This window comes from Macrosteles quadrilineatus, unplaced genomic scaffold (assembly GCF_028750875.1).
Source record: "Macrosteles quadrilineatus isolate MER2022 unplaced genomic scaffold, UCM_ALF_1.0 Scaffold_5__1_contigs__length_97177068, whole genome shotgun sequence".
Classification (NCBI taxonomy): Eukaryota; Metazoa; Arthropoda; class Insecta; order Hemiptera; family Cicadellidae; genus Macrosteles; species Macrosteles quadrilineatus.
Genome location: NW_026542598.1, coordinates 62,825,891 through 62,845,308, shown reverse-complemented (window position 1 = coordinate 62,845,308; position 19,418 = coordinate 62,825,891).

The window sequence follows — 19,418 nt, the reverse complement described above, 5'->3', positions numbered from 1 at the left end:
TTTTTGGTCTTCAACTCCAAATACATTAACACTTATATTATTTTGTCTTTCAAATTTATCTATATCAGATATTTTAACAGGATACTTTATGTTTGTCATATTTAACTTACCTACGTAGGGTGCATAGTTAGAGACTCTATTAGCATGTTTAGCATTCCTTGGATGTAAAGCTGCTAAAATTGACCAAAGGAAGCATTTATTATCAACATTCTTTATATTTAAAACTGCTTTTGTCAATTTAATACTTTTTGGTGTGGGAATGTATGACTTTGGAGTTAGGGGCTTATACTTGTAAACGTGCAACTGCCAATATTTAGTATAGTCATATATCCATCCACTACCTTCGGCTTGGTATTTGTGCATGGAAGTGTCAATCTTTAAAAGAGCATTTTCAATTTGATGCTTTAAATCTCTCTTCTCAATGGTTAGGATAGTAAGGCTTCTAAAATCTGCAATACATTCTTTTTCATGAACTAATTGTCCATTTTGATCCATTGAATATTTTATAAATTTGATTCTCCTTACTAAAGTCCATTTTATTGGCAGAGGACAAGATTGAAGAGTATTTTCAAGGTCAGCTCTAATCGACTCACCAATAAATTTAATCATTGTGTATGGACAATTATTGCAAAAATTTCTATGTCTTCTAAAATGACCAACAACATTTTTCTTACAAAAACTACAACTCTTGTGATTTTGTAATATATGTGATTTTAGAGCCATGTTATTATCACAGATTATATCACAAACTTTGCACAGTTTCACCTTCATTTTATGTATTACCTTGTAGTGGCGAATCAGGTTACTTTTGTTGGAGAGCAACACGGAGCAGTGTTGACATGACGGCTTCATGTTTAGGAATGAGGTCTCGGGCTGATGCCACCTCTATATATAGACTTTTGGAAAATGTCAAAAAATTGTAACCAGATTTTAAGAGATTTCAAAATTTTTTACTAGAAATTAACAAATTTAACAAAATTCAACTAAACATTTCTTCAACAGAAGGTCATCCACCCAAGACTTCATCAAGAGCTGCCACTAGAGACGAGAAGCTTGACCATGAGTCGGGAGCAAGAAGCCTGACCATGGCATGGAGTGCGGCCGCAGTCGGGAGCGCGCCCGAGTTCACGTGCAAACCTCAATCGATTTTGAGAATATACATGTGAATGGATGTGGATTTGAAATGAAACAATATAGATATAGTGTTATACAATGGTATTGAACATTTATATAGGCTTGTATAGGCCAAGAGCTGGATTTTTTAAAAAGTGGCCAAAAAAAAGCTCACCATTTCCAGACGTAATTTTTAGTATTAAAAAGTAGAAAATTTATATAGGGGTGTATAGGTCGAGAGCTGGGTCTTTAAAAAAGTGGGCAAAAAAAGCTCCTGGGGCTTCGGACATTTTTTTCGCCGAAAATTTTAAAAGTTCTGGGCCAAAAAACGCCGAAAGTGAGGTCATATTCTGGTATTATATCTACTCTAAATTTACACTTATGTGGGTCAATAAATAAATAAAATAGCTTTTAAAGCTTGATTTCAAATATATATATAGGGAATAAGTAGGAAATAAGGTTTTACAACTATATAGGGATTTGTGGGCAAAGATCAGGATTTTTGAAATTAGTGGCTAAAAAATGATCCTCAATTTTTCTCGTAGAAAAAGTGCAAAAATGCCAACATATAGCCTCTAAAACGTCTCCAGTGCCCCTATAAACGTCTCCATATCCTCTAAAAATTGGCCAAAAAACGCCGAAAGTGGGGTCATATTGCTATATTATATCTACTGTGAAATAATTTAACCATTCAACCATTGATTGAGTCAGTTCATAGAAGTATCAATTAGAGCTACAAATCATCAAGCGATAGAATCATACTTCAGTCCTGGATATTTCATAGTATGGAATATTCGTTTAAATGATATCAACTCGTCAAAATTGGGGGGGGTTTAATAAGTCACAACTAACAATGGCTTTGGAAAAGTTGTTTATTTTAAACAACAACAATTTGCATTGTAGTTTTTGGAAATTCAATAAATAGTTACAGGGTTTTGTTCTGTTTATTCAAAGAAATTTATTTTTGAAGCTTAAAAAACTTCGATGATAGTTATAACTCAAATGTAAAATTTAAACTACACACGTTACATAATTTTTAGGGGAAATATTCAGTGAATGCACAGGCAGAGAAATAATCAAACATGTCATACATCTGATCAAAGGGGTATCACATTTCTAGGCCGGAAAGTTGGCAATAGCCTTCATTGTAGTGGAGTTGGACAATATCCATCCAGAACAATATTGCCATTGCTTGTAGCGTCAGTGGATACACTGGTAACAACATTTTGATGCCAAATATACAACAAATATCACGTATGCTCCTTACATCTTCAGAGTACAAATTTGAGAAATTGTACATTATCTTTCTGAATTATAATGCCGTTAGTGGTTATTCCAATCCTCTTTCTGTCTGCTAATTATATAATTCTCATTTATTTACTTGTTTTTGTATAATATATTAACTATGGTGTATCATTTTTTGTTGCCAAATATGATTACTCATTAGTAATTCGTGGTTCGAGATGGAATTGTATGTGTTAGGTGAAGAATATTAGCGCAATGTGTTTACCGATGCTGTCAGCTTAGACTAATACTTTTAAAAAGTCGCATTTATTCCAAACGTGAATAACTAGGGTTTAATTACAATTCCGTTTTGCGAGACAAAATGTGGTCTTAGTGCGTAACTGAATAAGAAAAAAAATTTTATATTGAAAATATCAGTGTTTAACTAATTGCAAAATAAAATAATGGTAAAAAGTATTTTTAAACAGGCTACATTTTATTATTATAATAAGTGTTTACGAATTAACAAAATCATGAAATATATTTATTGGTCTTGGTTAGTCTAGATGGTTTATAAAATAAATTACATTATTATAAAACAAATTAAAATACATTTTCTACAAAATATGCACATACCAGTAACATGGATTTAACCGCTTTTGTGTGCTACAAACTTAATCCAAACAGAGTAAACTTTTAAATTAATTATCGCTTTGTTTTACCGAACAAACACAAAGCTGAAATCTACACAGTAAATTTCTCTTGTTGAATCAACAATAATAAATGGGCCGGGAAAATTGGTGAAAATGTAAACCAACACTAGCTTAGCCAGTTGTTTCAACTTACGTTATTTACTTCCTACCAATATTTGGTTACATGGTCGTTTTGCCACGCATAAACTCAGTATTCAATGTCCAATGAGTGTATTTTGTGTATCCAACACTAATGTATTCAAGTAGAAAAATAGCTGTAAACATTTCTTCAAATATACTTTTCTGATTGTAATAACATTTTGTAAAAATGTACATTAACATGTAACTTTTATATTCATGCCTCCACCCTATGGGCATTTGAAGTTACTAAATTGTATTATGATGAAGTATGAACATTATTTACTTTAATCAGCAGAGATTGTGAAAAAGTACATCTGTATGATTCCAAAATTAAACTTTACAAAATTCCTTTTTCAATAATGTTCTTTCTTTATTAATTCCTGCGGTACTTATTGAATTTTAGAAGTTATTTTCGATTTAAGAAAATCGCAAGAGTGAATTATTGGTTGGATGAGAAAGCACTGCAAAAGAAATAAATGAATATAATAAAGTTAGTAAAATTCAAATGTGTAGAATATTTGTGTTGAAATTTACTTTGAAATGTTGGAAAGTAGTGAACATGAATTGCGATATTTTTTTCATATTACGGATGTTTATTAGGATTTCTATTTAGTTTCAGCCTAATCAAAGGAAGGCGTTTTGCATGATATTCCGTTTGAATTTCTAAAAGATCAGAATTTAATTTTTGTCGGTGTTTTCTACAAGCAATACAAGAAAGATAAATAATGCCTTCAAGTAGTAATAGGTCATCATATAATTTGATTTATTCCTAATTAATTGACCTTTCTGTTTTAAATTAATCGTGTTTAAAAATATTTAAAATCATGTAATCGTTTTAAAACGTCCGTATTCCACTACAGCGTAGCATTACTACTGTACTGAAAGGGAGTCATTTGTAGGATGCGGTTTTAATGCAACAGAGTTTCCTCTTCCAAAACTTGGTTAATTTACCAGAGTTTGTTCAATGTTAAAACCACATCTTCCTATTACCAGAACGTTTAACCCTCAGCGAGCGTTAATAATCCTTCAGAAAATCGGCATATATATATATATATATATATATATATATATAATTCAAATAAGTTTTCTGATTGTGATGATTATTGTAGTATTACTTTAATGTTAGTATTTCAGCTTGAAAAATGTTTAAAAGCCACTTGTTTAAGAAATATTTAAAATTAATTGTTTAGTTATGATAAAGAATTAAAGTCTTTAGATAGTCGATCAAGTGTATTAGTGTAGAAAAAAAATCTGAAATTTGAAATCGTTTTCAACTTAATGAAAGGTTACTAAAAGGTTAACAAAAGTTATTGATAACTTTAGCATACACTACAATGTTTAAACTTAATTTAAAAACTATTTTTCATACTGATTTGCGTTATAAGAATTTACTTTCAAATTCCATGAAATTTTCTTATAATTATCTACCATATTATAGCCTTCTTGAAAAATAATTTGTGGTTCAGTAATGATCAGAATCTGTTTAAGGTTTGACGTAAATTCCTATCGCTTGAACGAATAGTAGAAAAATACAAAAAGATTTTATAAGATTGGTAGATTCCAAACCCATCTTCATAAGAGTTTGGCATTTCAATTCAAATACGCAAAAATTAAATAAAGCTAATTTTTACATAACAGTAAAACTTATGGTTAAAAGAGAATTCCAATATTATGTATAATAACCATAACATATCAAGATAGGCGATACATGTAGTATTTACTAGGTGGCGTTCGCAGAGGCATCCACAAAATTGAGCGGAGTGGAGTCATCAAGGGTTCATATTATATTGTTTTTGTCATACTGCAGTAAAAACAGTAGTTTTTAATGCATGCGTTGCGGGTCTAAAGTAGCATTTTTAATATTTAGGGAGTAAAAATAGTTATTAGCCTCAATGGAGTAAAAATCAGCGGTTGTCAACTCAGTTGAAAAATTTCGATTACATGTATAGAAAATATGTATCGATTCGTGCTTCGTAATAATTTTAACATACAGTCTTCAGTCTCTTCCCGTAGCATTTTAGCATTGCAGAGACATTAATCCATTCCCAAACTCAACAATGCTCACCTTTAATACTTCCTTCACCACACCCTACGTCGTGGACCTGTTTCCCTCTCTTCCCATAGCATTTTAGGGTTGCAGATATATTAATGTAATTGCCAAAGACAGTTCCCACACTCTGCACTGCTAGCCTAACTACTTCTTTCACCATTTACTACGTCATAGACCTGCTTTCTTCCTTTCTCAACGCATTTAAGTATTACAGATACATTAATCTAACTGCCCAAACGGTTCCCCCACTCTGCACTGCCAGCCTTTACTACTTCCTTCACCACATCCTACGTCGTGGGGCCTGTTTCCTTCCCTTCTCATAGCATTTTAGTATTGAGGATACATTAATCTAACTGCCACAGACGGATCTCACACTGTACTTTACTACTTCCTAAGCCACTTCCTACGTCGTGGACCTGTATTCATCACTTTCCATTGCATTTTAGTATTTCCGATACGTTAATCTAATTGCCGCTAACATTTCCACACTCCGTACTGCTAGCCTTTACTACTTTTTTCACCATTCCCTATGTCGTGGGCATGCTTCCATCCCTTCTCATAGCATTTCAGCATTGCAGATACATTAAAACTGCTACAAACGGTTTCCAGTTCCCACACGCCACACTGCTCACCTTACTACTACTTCTTTCACCTCTTCCTACATCGCGGATCTGTTTCCCTCTCTTCCCATAGCATTTTAAGATGTAGATACCTAAATCTAATCGTCATAAACAGTTCCAACACTCCGGACAGCTCACCTAAACTACTTCCATCACCACTTCCTACGTCGCAGACCTGTTTCCCTCCCTTCCCATAGCATCATAGGATTGCAAATACCTTAATCTAATGGTCACAAACAGATCCCACACCCCAAACATCGCCCTTACTACTTCCTTCACCACTTCCTAAGTCGCGGACCTGTTCCTTCCCTTCCAATAGCATTTTAGGATTGCAGATACCTTAATCTAATCGTCGTAAACAGTTCCCACACTCCGGACAGCTCGCCTTGACTACTTCCTTCACCACTTCGAACGTCGCGGACCTGTTTTCCTCCCTTCCTATAGAATTTTAGGAATACATATACCTTAATCTAAACGTCAAACAGTTTCCACACTCCAGACTACTCGCCTTTACTACTTCCTTCACCACTTCCTATATCGCGGACCTGTTTTCCTCCCTTCTCATAGAATTTTAGGAATGCAGATACCTTAATCTCATCGTCATAAACAGTTTTTACACTCTAGACTGCTCGCCTTTACTACTTCCTTCACCACTTCCTAAGTCGCGGACCTGTTTTCCTCCCTTCCCATAGAATTTTAGGAATGCATATACCTTAATCTAATCGGCATAAACAGTTTCCACACTCCAGACTGCTCGCCTTTACTACTTCCTTTACCACTTCCTATGTCACGGACCTGTTTTCCTCCCTTCCCATAGAATTTTAGAAATGCAGATACCTTAATCTTATCGTCATAAACAGTTTACACACTCCAGCCTGCTTGCCTTTACTACTTCCTTCAATACTTCCTACGTTGCGGACCTGTTTTCCTCCCTTCCCATAGAATTTTAGGAATGCAGATAGCTTAATCTAATCGTCATAAACAGTTTCCACACTCCAAACTGCTCGCCTTTACCACTTCCTTTACCACGTCCTACGTCGTGGACCTGTTTTCCTCCCTTCCCATAGAATTTTAGGAATGCAGATACCTTAATCTAATCGTCATAAACAGTTTTCACACTCCAGACTGCTCGCCTTTACTACTTGCTTCACCACTTCCTAAGTCGCGGACCTGTTTTCCTCCCTTCCCATAGAATTTTAGGAATGCAGATACCTCAATCTAATCGGCATAAACAGTTTCCACACTCAAGACTGCTCGCCTTTACTACTTCCTTTACCACTTCCTACGTCGCGGACCTGTTTTCCTCCCTTCCCATAGAATTTTAGGAATGCATATACCTTAATCTAATCGGCATAAACAGTTTCCACACTCCAGACTGCTTGCCTGTACTAATTCCTTTACCACTTCCTACGTCGCGGATCTGTTTTCCTCCCTTCCCATAGAATTTTAGGAATTTAGATACCTTAATCTAATCGTCATAAACAGTTTCCACACTCCAGACTGCTCGCCTTTACTACTTCCTTCACCACTTCCTACGTCGCGGACCTGTTTTCCCCCCTTCCCATAGAATATTAGGAATGCAGATACCTTAATCTAATCGTCATAAACAGTTTCCATACTCCAGACTGCTCGCCTTTACTACTTCCTTCACCACTTCCTACGTCATGGACCTGTTTTTCTCCCTTTCCATAGAATTTTAGGAATGCAGATACCTTAATCTAATCGTCATAAACAGTTTCCATACTCCAGACTGCTCACCTTTACTTCTTCCTTAACCACTTCATACGTCACGGACCTGTTTTTCTCCCTTTCCATAGAATTTTAGGAATGCAGATACCTTAATCTAATCGTCATAAACAGTTTCCATACTCCAGACTGCTCACCTTTACTACTTCCTTCACCACTTCCTACGTCACGGACCTCAAGCTAGTGACGTCATTTGATTATATTTATGATGATACATACCGTTCCTGATCTAATATCTGTGGATTAATGCTATCAGCTATTTCTTTATCTACTGCATTAAAAATTCAACAGCTGATCATATGTTTTTGTTTATGTGTCAAATACTGCTTCCATAAGGATTACATTGAAACTTTGAGACCCAGTGGGGCGGATTCCTGAGAGACTTTTTTAACGCCATATAGATGTTGGCACTCACCGACATGGTCTTTATCACCAAGCAAAATTTGAAAACGATTGATTCAGCCGTCTAGGAGGAGTTTGCGTATTACGAAATGCATAAGAGTCGACGTATAAGAGCTTCGCTCGCTTCGCTCGCTCCGCTCAATAAACCTATCAATAAATTGTACATTTTGAAATATATTAAACGATAAACTTAAGTATCCCAAGAGTATTTGAAACGAAAAAGTATTTCCATTCAAGGAAACTTCTAGTCAAGTAGAGATGTGTATGCGCCCCAGTTTCCTACTATAAGATGATTCAAATACAACTCACGCCAGCCCGGGCTGTATCCTCTACATACATGTATTGATAAAACCTGGCATCGCCACTGTACTATGCAGCCCCGCAGTCCCGCCTCCAGCTTACACAGTGATGTCTGGGAAAGCATGATGTGTACTAATTAATGTTAAGCTAAAAATATGCGTCAAGTACAACTTGATGGTCAATACAACTTGATGGTAAATTTTTCTTGTGCTTTTTTTAATTTTAGATATAGTACCTAACTTGTTTATCTAATTTTTACGAAATTCATAGTGTATTATGTTTCAAAACGGATTTATATTCAACGGTATTTACCAGAAACGATCTGTTTTTTATTGGATGCAATTTGTTCAGATTTAAATATAACACAATTTACATTTCAAACACCTAATCGGAAATACATAAAAAAATTGATATCCGTGGGAATAAATTTAAGGGTCCATCGTCAAATTCCCAGAAATCAGCACATAAATGTATTGTCTGGGATTCCTTACACATAAATAAATAAATGATAGCTTACAAAAATCTTTTAGGGAGGGCTTCAAATTCCAAAAAAATGTACAATGCTTTCAAAGCAACTGTAAATTAAATATTACAAATTGAATTAGCTGTCATGTGGTATTTATCATTTAGTTCTTTGACTGATTTAAAACTTTGTCTGTTTCTGTTGATTTGCGTAGCCGTGATTGATTGTGCTAGTTATATTTCAATCCCTTAAGAGCAAAATCCCTGCGAAAAACACTAAACCATGCCTTGGTCGTCCCTCACTTCTGATTAAATTTGTAGAGACCCAATGTTAAAACTTGTCATTGCTACAGATTAAGGTTGGTTTTAGAGCCCGGATACCTGATACACCCAAGAATATCATTTGAAAAGTGCACACAAATCTTTAAGATTAACGTAATTTGAGTTCCTTTTAAACATTGACAAAGCAATTTTTATTTCATTTTCCATCACCTTTCGTAATACTACTATTGGATTTATCATTACACATTACAATGCGTTCATGTAATTTAACCGCATATATGCCTTTAAAAACGAGATAGATAAGATACCACCCGATACTGCTTTGCTATTGTGTACAACTTTTCTCACTATCCCTAAATCGTTATATTATCTCATGAAAATGTGAAAAATCCCATCAAACATTTGAGTGGTGGTTGAAATTGTTTCAATGAAGAACTTCATTGACACTATTTGACCTACTGTGACCCATAAGAAAGTAGCACTCTGAACACATTTGTTCAACACTAAGACAAGTCTATCTAACAACACAAATTGAATACAGAAAATGGAACAACACATTGGCATGAGCACCACGTGCCAAGCCCTCCACGAGTAGACATTTCACAATATCACATGTAACCAAACATTACCTGTAATTGAGACTAATTGTTGTTTGAAGCACGTGATATAGCACATGTTGCTGTCGTGATATTGCACATATCACGGTCTTTATTATCGTCAGGTAAACACGTTTTTAACACGTTTCGTACACATTGCCCAAATACGTCCATTAATTATTTTACTTCTTTCTACATTCTTATGCAATTAATATAAACTAATGGTTTATTTAGTGAAGGTTGTTTTACTGTAAAATATAGTCTTTTTTTATGTGTTAAGCCTTTGATATTGATTTAAACGTGAACATGTCTTGCTTATTTTATTTTATTATTAGGAATGTTTAAACTGGATTTACATTTTGCTTTCTTTTAACTGTTTGCAATGATATAAATCAAATTTATAACGGACACTTGCATCTTCACATTAGTAAAATGTAATACAACTTAATCTTCAGAAAAACTAGGTTAAACATGCACAAGACTTAACAATAAATTCATTGACTTACAATAGATTGAAACTGAGCACGAACAGAAATGGCTAGATGAGACGTTGATGAATACTTAGATACATTATAATGGGAATTAGCTTTAATAAGCGATTAAGCGTACAATGATTTAAAACTTTCGTTTTATTGCCAAGTATAATAGGGTGGTTTTCGTCTGTAGGGTAATATAGTTTAAATACGGCATAACTAGAATTTACCGTACTGTACTCTTATTGTTTTTTTCTTATTGTTTTTTTTTCTAACAAATTCAAGTTTCAATTCAGGTGGCTATTTTCATTTGAAGATTAGTTTACCATTACATTTAATTTTATATTTACCCGTTTACAATATTTAGGGCGATAATTATTTACTAGTGTCCCTGTTGCTCGAATTCGAGCAATTTCTAAGTATTAGAGGCGTTATTTTAAAAGGAATAACGTTCATAATTTCTGATGACTTTAAAAGATTCGACCCAAAGATTATGGAAATACTCAAGATGTACATTACAGAATATATCAATTTATCCAGGCTCTCTCGCTTTTTTCGATTGTAATATTTACGCCAACCCGAATTCAAATAGTAATTATTTAATTTCAACCAAGTCAGTAAATGTTTGTAGCAAACTGTAAAATTAGCAAACTTATTGACTGTTTAAAATTAACATATGTTCTTCTTCTTACTTTTAATTTCTGACAACAGCTGGAGCTGCATAACAATTTTTGTTTCTTGTGTTAATCTTATGGAGAAATACGAAACTTTAAAGGGCCCCAGGGCCTCACTCTCTGATTATTTCCCTAAAAAGAAAGTTTCCTGCACAACTTCACGTTACGCTCTTTCCAATGACACCAAAAACATGTCAATCGGTTCAGTAGTTTCGGAGGAGTAATTGTCACAAAAATCATGCTTGCGTATTAAAACAGTATAGAATAGATTTTTTAAGTTCTACGCTGGAAATGTACAAGATTACGATTTTGATAGTTATTTTTCATAATGTAAATGTATCTAAAGTCAAAAGTGATCTATTTCAGTAAATTAAAGTCAACGAAAACGATTTTATTGTTGCATTGTTGAGATATAAGTTGTTCTAACTATAAAAACGACCAAATACCCACATACTTGTATTCTATATACTGTATAATTTTATAATGCCATGTATCAGCCTACACTTTTTGAAACTATACTAATGCTGTTACATTGTACCGACAACAATTAAGTATAGACCCATCAGAATTTAAATTTAAATGTAGAAATATATTATTACCATTTTTACAGACTCGAAAATTGACTTAGACAAAGCGCAACTTGTAGGCTGGAGTAATAAGAAAGAACTCGTCTGAGAGGGAAGTTAATTTCACGCTTAGAAAATCTGTAGCGCGTGTATAAAGGTGGGGCTCTTCTCTTGGTATGGGCCAAATCATAAACTTTCCCTCAAAGACACTTTTTACAGTATTTAAATGAATTGGGTACCCATTGGTTTGGGTTGAGGACATCTGAACTAAGGATTTCAATCGTTTAAAGTCCAAGCTGAGCAACGCATTTTTAGCTTTAATAGTGTACCTTCCAAAATAGTTTTGTAGTTCTTAGTGTGTTTTCTACGCCAATTGTACAAAATACGTTTTGAAAGGTCCAAACCCTCGTCTTGTTGCTATCTAACATCGACCTTTTTTTTAAATAGCACCATTAATTCATTGCCCAATGACAAATGGCACCTGCGTTTGGAAACGATTTCTCTTGTAATCGATTAGACAAAGTAGTGTAAAAAAGTCATATCGTGTTTCATTTGCAATCTGTATTTAATCCGTTTATAATCTTATATAATCTGGTCAACTATTATTTTTCATTAGGAAATGAATGCAAATAGTAACATTTTTCACCAAAATTAAGATAAACACATTTAGACACACCAGCTTACATCAGACATGAAACGCATTCCAAACTGGACCTCAGATTATCCAGTAGTGTTTCTAAATGTTCTTGTTCACACTAATGTGCTGTAATGTTCAAGTTTCACTAATAATCTTGAAGTGCCACACTAGTTGTACATTTTTGTGTTTATGGTTCCACAAAGGATAAAACACGGTGTTTGTATAGTTTTTCTCCTGAGGATGGCGAAGGGTTGTTTGGAGGGATGTTGGTTGGAGCGCGGGACCGCCCTGGAACTACGGGTTTGAAATTCCGCTCAACACCAATGGCTTTCGCTTAGGTATAATCACTTTGCTAGGAACCATAAAGAGTCTGGGCCTCGTTGAGAGGCGAGAACTATCTCTGAGTAAGGGGATCCCCGCAACAGACACACTATAGTTCGATGATTTTCACAAAGTAATTCTTAATCAGGATTATAGCCTTAACTACGAGGTCTTTATGCACAATCAGACTTGAATAAAAAGTCAATTTTTGCACATTTCCCACAGTATTAAGATAGTTTGTAAACAAGTTTCACGCGATGTAACATTGCAGTGTACACGTTCCAATGACTTCGCCCTCTCTTAGCGTTCAATCTAGTTTTAACTGTGAAACAAGAGGTAATGTTGTGGGAAACACGTCATGGCGTGATTAAAACACACGAGCTCGGTGGCCATTAGTCATTTCTCGGTGATGAAACCATGTACATCAGTGTGGACATTGGGAGAACCGGGGTAATTAAAAGTGGCGCTCTTGCACCACCAAAAGGGCTACGAGGAAAACCCGTTTTGTAAAAGTAGGCCATGTTATAGTAGTTCGGAAAGAAATATTATTTTTGTAAAATGTATTATTAAGGTCGGAGAAGCGCCGTTGTTGTGTTGGTTGGTAAACCTTCCTCCCGGAATCCCGAAATTTAAAAATCTTAGAAAAAAATGACATAATAGTTTGTTTTTTTAATTATAAAATAAACAGATTCTAGTATATTTTACATTGTTGGGATTTGTATTAGTCATAATGTTTAGACATACTTGACTAAACTATATTTTTTTCAACCTTATATCGAGTTTAATGTTTCATATTGCAAAAGGTTAATAACCTAACAATTTGTTAGCTTTTGCTGGAACCACTTGTGAAGTTTTATTTACATTATCGCTTACTTTAATTACAGCCAATTCAGACACATTGACAAACGAAACCAAAAAGTTCATTTTTAGAACATAAATTGTTGTGCCTAATTGTTCTTCATTCATTAAAAATCCAAGAGCATATTGACACGATACATACCAAATTTCCGTTGTTGAAACATGCTTACATTTGGTTCGGACATCCAAGTCAATCGACGTATTTCTGAATTCGCGTTTTAAAAATAGATAAACTACAACCTACAATACTAATGGATACAAAGTACAAAGAAAATCCGCAATCCCTTCACCTTTTCTGAAATTTGGCTTTCCTGGCCAGTGCCTTGAGGTAAGACATTAGGCCTACAATTTAAGGCAAGTTATCATGTTTTTTTCATATTTGAAACGATCAAATCGTAAAACATTTCTGGCTTATGATGATTAATAGTATATTTTCAACTTCAAAAATTGTATTCGCGGATGAGTTAAAAATGTTCTTAAATGCAACATGATATCTTATTGTTAAGCCGGTAACAAAATGTTATCAATGGACGACGAGAGGAGCACGGATTTGTAAGTAATATATTCCTCAGAGTAGTATATATTTGAATAATTTCATCGCCAGGGGTTGGCGGCCCTGAGAAGGAACTATTTCCGCCTCCGCAGCCCGCGCAAGACAAACTTTGGTCGCATGATTTATTGATTGTCTTTGCACATTAAGATAAATGGAATTGCCGTCGCTTTAGCCATATCGACCGCAACCTTTCCATTTTCCCTTGCGTTTATTGATGAACCTCGTTTGTGATCTGGAAATATCTTTCACCCTAAATAACACGAGTCGACTAATGTTCTGCTGCCAAGAAACAGGCTTCACCTCTCTAAATTTCTGGAGGAATAAAACTGGTGGGAAAAGAAAGTGAAGTTTTAAAATACTTGCTGAGAGTTGAATAAAATTATTCAAGAAACGGAATTTGAAACAATGCTAAGATAATATTAGATCGCTTTGAGTTGTAATTCGTGATATAAAGTTGAAATATTTGTTGAGCTCCATACACAATAATGCACAGCAGTTATATTGAAGGCAATGGATGACAAAGTGCTGCGCGAAAGACAAAACTTGTATCCGTAGAATTTAATTAATTCTGTTCTGACGGTACTTAGGATATTTCAACCTTATAAATGGTTGGACTCATTAGTAGGGGGGTTTTTTTTTTAAGGGAGATGAGGGAAAATGGTTTTACGCACACATGTAGCCAGCCTGTAGTGTGAGACTCCTGCATTTATCACAGACTACTCACTTAAAAAGCCCCCTCTACTCTGTTGGACACCGACCTGGAATTGTTTGTCACATTACTTCAAGTCAAGCCAACATGTGACCTAAGCCCTCAGGGCTCTCACCGTTTCTGGCATTTAGATACTTTTTGACCTACGCCGCATCCCGGTCAAGTTCGAGCTTCTTGGCACGGAGAATACCCTGGATGTAATGTGACACACAGGTCCAATTGTCCTCACCCTCCGTCATCATCGGTATGACCGTGTCCCCCGGCCCGGCACCAGTCCTACTGACTGTTGAGCCTCCAGGCGAGGCCTTTCCCAACGCTGGCAGTGGAAAAGGTACGTTCCACGTCATAGGGAATGCCTCATTAGTAGGTAGGCCTACTACGTTTTCAGAGATCGACTCATTACAGTAAGAAAAATAATTTTAGTATCTATGGAAAATGTTAGTGCCTATCATGCGTCATGATTTATTTTGTATGCTACTTAGACGCAAAATGCTGAAAACAATTTTTTGATAAAGCAATCAAACTGTAAATTAAACCATTAAACCTAGAACATATTACCATGTACAACCAATGTCATGTTCCGCTTTTAACACCTTAATTTAAAACCCGTCAGCGTCAGGTCAAGAGTGTCACCCCCCCCCCCCCATCACCTCATCTGTGACTGTGATAAAAGCTATATCACAGTAAAGAGCGAGATATAGACTCTTTTCTAAAATACTACACTACAATTGTTAACACGCACGATTGGGGAGCGAACTGGTCTAGTGGTAGGGCTCGAGGCTTCAGAGCCCGAGGTCCCAGGTTCAAATTTGGCCAATCATCAATTAAGGTTATCAATGTGATAATCCCAGGACCTTCTAGGACTAGCCTGAAGTAATGTGTAAAACAGTTTCGGGCTTGAACCAAGCATCGTAGACTAAGAAGGTGGGGCAAAAAACACAGATTACACGAAAACAGAAAGTCAAAAGCAACCGGGCGTATCCGGCCAGTACAAATTACATCTAGAGTGGCAACTCAGTTGACTATGAGCCCGAACCACCCGTTTGCTCCGTTGTAATAAAATGGTGTTCAGCTTACTCATGACCACCGGCACTTCAACCAACACATTCAGTCACCAATCATAACAAAATATTGGTTCTGTCAGGTACAATATACCATCAGAAATCTGAAATCACACATTTTAATGTTCAAGTTGAGGAAATAGAGTACGAGTGTTTCCTATTAAATGCCACTCATTTAACGTAGCCAACATCCCTTCACTGTAAGAAACCCACGTTGAACACCTTGCAGACAGTTTTCCTGCGTCCACGTTGTGGAACGTGAATTTATAGTACTAGGTTGTACTACGTTTAAGACACCAAACTCTCCTACAAGTATTGCCTTTTACAAAACGTAAATTTTGTTTGGAAAAATCTGATAAAATTTACGAATACTGTATTGAAGGATGGATATTTTTGTGGAATTACAAACTCATTCAGCTGAATCCGTTCAAAATAAAACAAAGCCCTTGATCCGTGATTACTCGCGTGTGACGTGGAGGTGCGTGCGGCGGGCTTGAAGCCAAACCTGGGGCCAATTATCGGGAAACTCGAAACCAGCCAACTTGGCTTCTAAACGACACTGAGGGAGATAGAGATATTCATTTCATAGCTTTAACCCAGACGATCAGCCACAAAAGGAGGAAGACGCAAGACGCAGCAAACCGCAAACCCACCGAATGATAAAGTTGCGAGTTCTATCAGTCAAACTAAAACTCGTGAGCCTCGGAGGACAGTTCTGCGGCTTCCATTGATCCGTAACCCTGGCAACCCCTACCTAGGGGCATCGCTGCCAAACATTTTATAATTGCTGCCAGATATCCGTCCAGTTTTCCGAAGTGTTCATTTTACAGTCCCAGTTAATTTTTATTGTGTGGTTGAGTTGGGTTGGGTGGAAGTATTCCACCCTTTTATTCTCACAGGATGTGTTTGTAGGAACTAGTCTCAAACTAGTTTGAAACGTGAAGTTTTGTATTTCCACCTTGTAAACAAAACCTTGTGTGACGTTTTAAAAATAAAACGATTTTTAACAAGCGTTATTGAAGAAAATAAAATACCTCGATATTATATTTCTCATATTTACTTAATGTCCCGCCTCAAAGTGAAGTTTTCTCCTCCTCATTTTAAAATGTTAACGCTTTTAGCTCAAATCAGGTTCCCAAAAACTGATATCTTGTTGACTTAATGTAAAAGAAATCTGCACACAACAAACTAAAATAGCAGCTATCTTTTTTCATTTTTACCATAATTATCGCATTCATAATTTACTTTATGTTTAACTCTAATTTCAAAATTTCCTTTCGAACAACTCTTTCGAAAACCACCGTCGAGAAGTGAAGCAGCCATTTATAATACAAACACTTGTATTTTATTCAGAGGTAGGCCTTACAGAAGCTGTATTAGAATTTCTCAAGCACTGGCTACAGTGGTACGAACTGTTTAACATTGCAAAATTTAAATGTTTTTATTTTATACTATGTATTACTTAGTTAACAAAGAATATTGATAGGTGAGAGTTACATCGTGCGACGTGAATGATTTGTAGTGAATGTGTTGCAAAACAAAAGTCAAAATACGTGCAGAACAGCAAGTTATATTATAAATTATATTAACAAATAGAACATAACAACTGTAGGCCTACCTGAACTAATATAATGATTAAATCATGTTAAATTTAAATTTGTATAAGCATACGTATTTCAACATCAATCATACTTAAACATCTCCGCATCTATACAGTCGCAATATTAATAACCTTCTAATAATTCTTCACCAAATAACAATTTCTGCTGTATTGCTATTGTGGACCAAAACGTAGACAAAAACTAAAACGTAAAGAAATACACACTTTGGTCACAACAGCAAAGTTTAGCTCCGAAATGTTAACTACCAAAACCAGCTGAGCTCGCCGTGGAAGCTTAACAAACTCGTTAAGTATAACAACTGAGTTCATACCAGAAAGCTTAACGATCAACAATTACTGAGTTCAGCTTTAAAACCTCATGTGTGTAACTCTTCTCATAGGATTATCTGTATTTCTCTTATAAAACTAGTAATTTCTCAGCAAACCAACTTTTCATCGAAAAACATTCGTCCAGAGGCTGTGGAATCTGTGACATGTTCACAGCTTAGAACTAAATTGCGAGTCTTCTTGCTTGGTCGCGAGATTATGGGAGCTCCAAACGATTCATATTGGGGCTCTGGGCTCTATTCACCGCCGCCCCAAAAGTCATTAACTCGCTCGAGCGCCGTTGCAGCCTTTGCCACCCTCAAAAGAAATCGGAACCCCCTTGCCCCAAACTGCCGAGCCAACTCCCAACTTGCTCAGGGAGCTGTTCTTCACAGCAGATGTCATGTATACACCTTTTTCTTGCAAATCAGTCCAAATACACCAATGATTAAATAATTCATGTATATCCAACTAAACTGTTTTGCGATATTATTGTTCAATCCTGTCTTTCCTTCTTAATTAGTCTGCATCCAATAATTGCTTGGTTATTAGTTTCAATTATCTAAATTGAACTCTTCTACCATCGTATAATTTTACTGTATCTATTGTATGATAATTTTTTAATGAGGAATTTAGTTTTAAGAGGGTTCGTGTAAACCTAAAGAGTTTATAGGATGTGGTTGGTAAATGAAAAAAGTTCGTAATTTTAATTTGTTTATGTAGCCTTGTGTATAGATTTTAGTATTTTTTTTTTATAAATGGAGGAGTACACCTTGAAAAGGTATAAGATTACCATGTAATAAATGAACATTTTCCAATGGGTTTTAATTCAGGTAGTAGTTTTCGTCAACCCCAAAGAACGCTGGAATCATTACTTCAGTGTATAATTTTAAGTATGAGTTAGAGAGTGTCAGATATCAAATCGATGTTATAACTGCAGTAGTTTAAACCAGTCAGTGGAAAATAATTGAACCGCATACAAGTAATAATGTATTGTTTGAATCAGTTCACAGTATGATCTTCATAACACTATTACGTTTAAGGGCTAAACCCATCAAGTATATGCTCCGAGGAGGAGCAGGAACTTGAAGAGAAGCTGAGCGAGACGCCGCAGTCAACATGGACTGGACTGAACTGCTAAACTAACTACTCTGTATGGTGAAAATCCAAGATATGGCGTAAATAGCTTCTTTTGTATACAAAATAAAGATATTATAGTAAGATTACATTTTTCGACGCAAGTGTTAATGTATCTAAGATGGGCCCAGAGTTTAATTAATTGTCTCTAAGTCGTCACGCTAATATAAACAATAATTGTATATGTATAAGTCAAACTTGGGTCCATTGAGCTGTCCATGTTAAACAACATCTGTAACAACAACCTTATTTGATTGAAAAAAAAAACACCTTTTTTGTTAGCGGCTGTATTACATTTTGACTTACTGTATTTAGGTTTATGTTCTGTTAAGTAAAACTGTAAAAATTCAACATGAATTTACTACAACTAGTTTCTCTAACAAATGATTGAACTGTAATGTAGTAATGCTTATTTTAACTCTTAACTGAAACTCACACAATCAAACATTGTTGACTAAATGTGGAGAACTAATTTGACGTAGTTACGTAAACGTTTGTCAATTAACCATGGCTATCATTCATATATTGGCAAATACTAAAACAGTAACAATGAATTATTTGGAAACAGAGTTTTCATAGGAAAAAGAAGTGTTAGTATGTCATCAGTGTTTATAAATCTAATATTACGGGTGATGCATTGAACATATTTCATTATTGTTTAAAATAAACTTAAGTTTGTTATAGAAACAATTGAAACCACTTTTAAGGGTTGTTGTGATTCAGTTTTTGTTATAAATGTTTCAGTGATTCTTACAAAACAAATTGTTTCTCCTTAAAATGTCCGATGTTCAAAACTTATGATGTCTTTAAGTTAAAGAAATAAAACCCAGATGTTTCTTACATTAGAAAGTTTTTTTTCTCTTTTGAAAGAAAT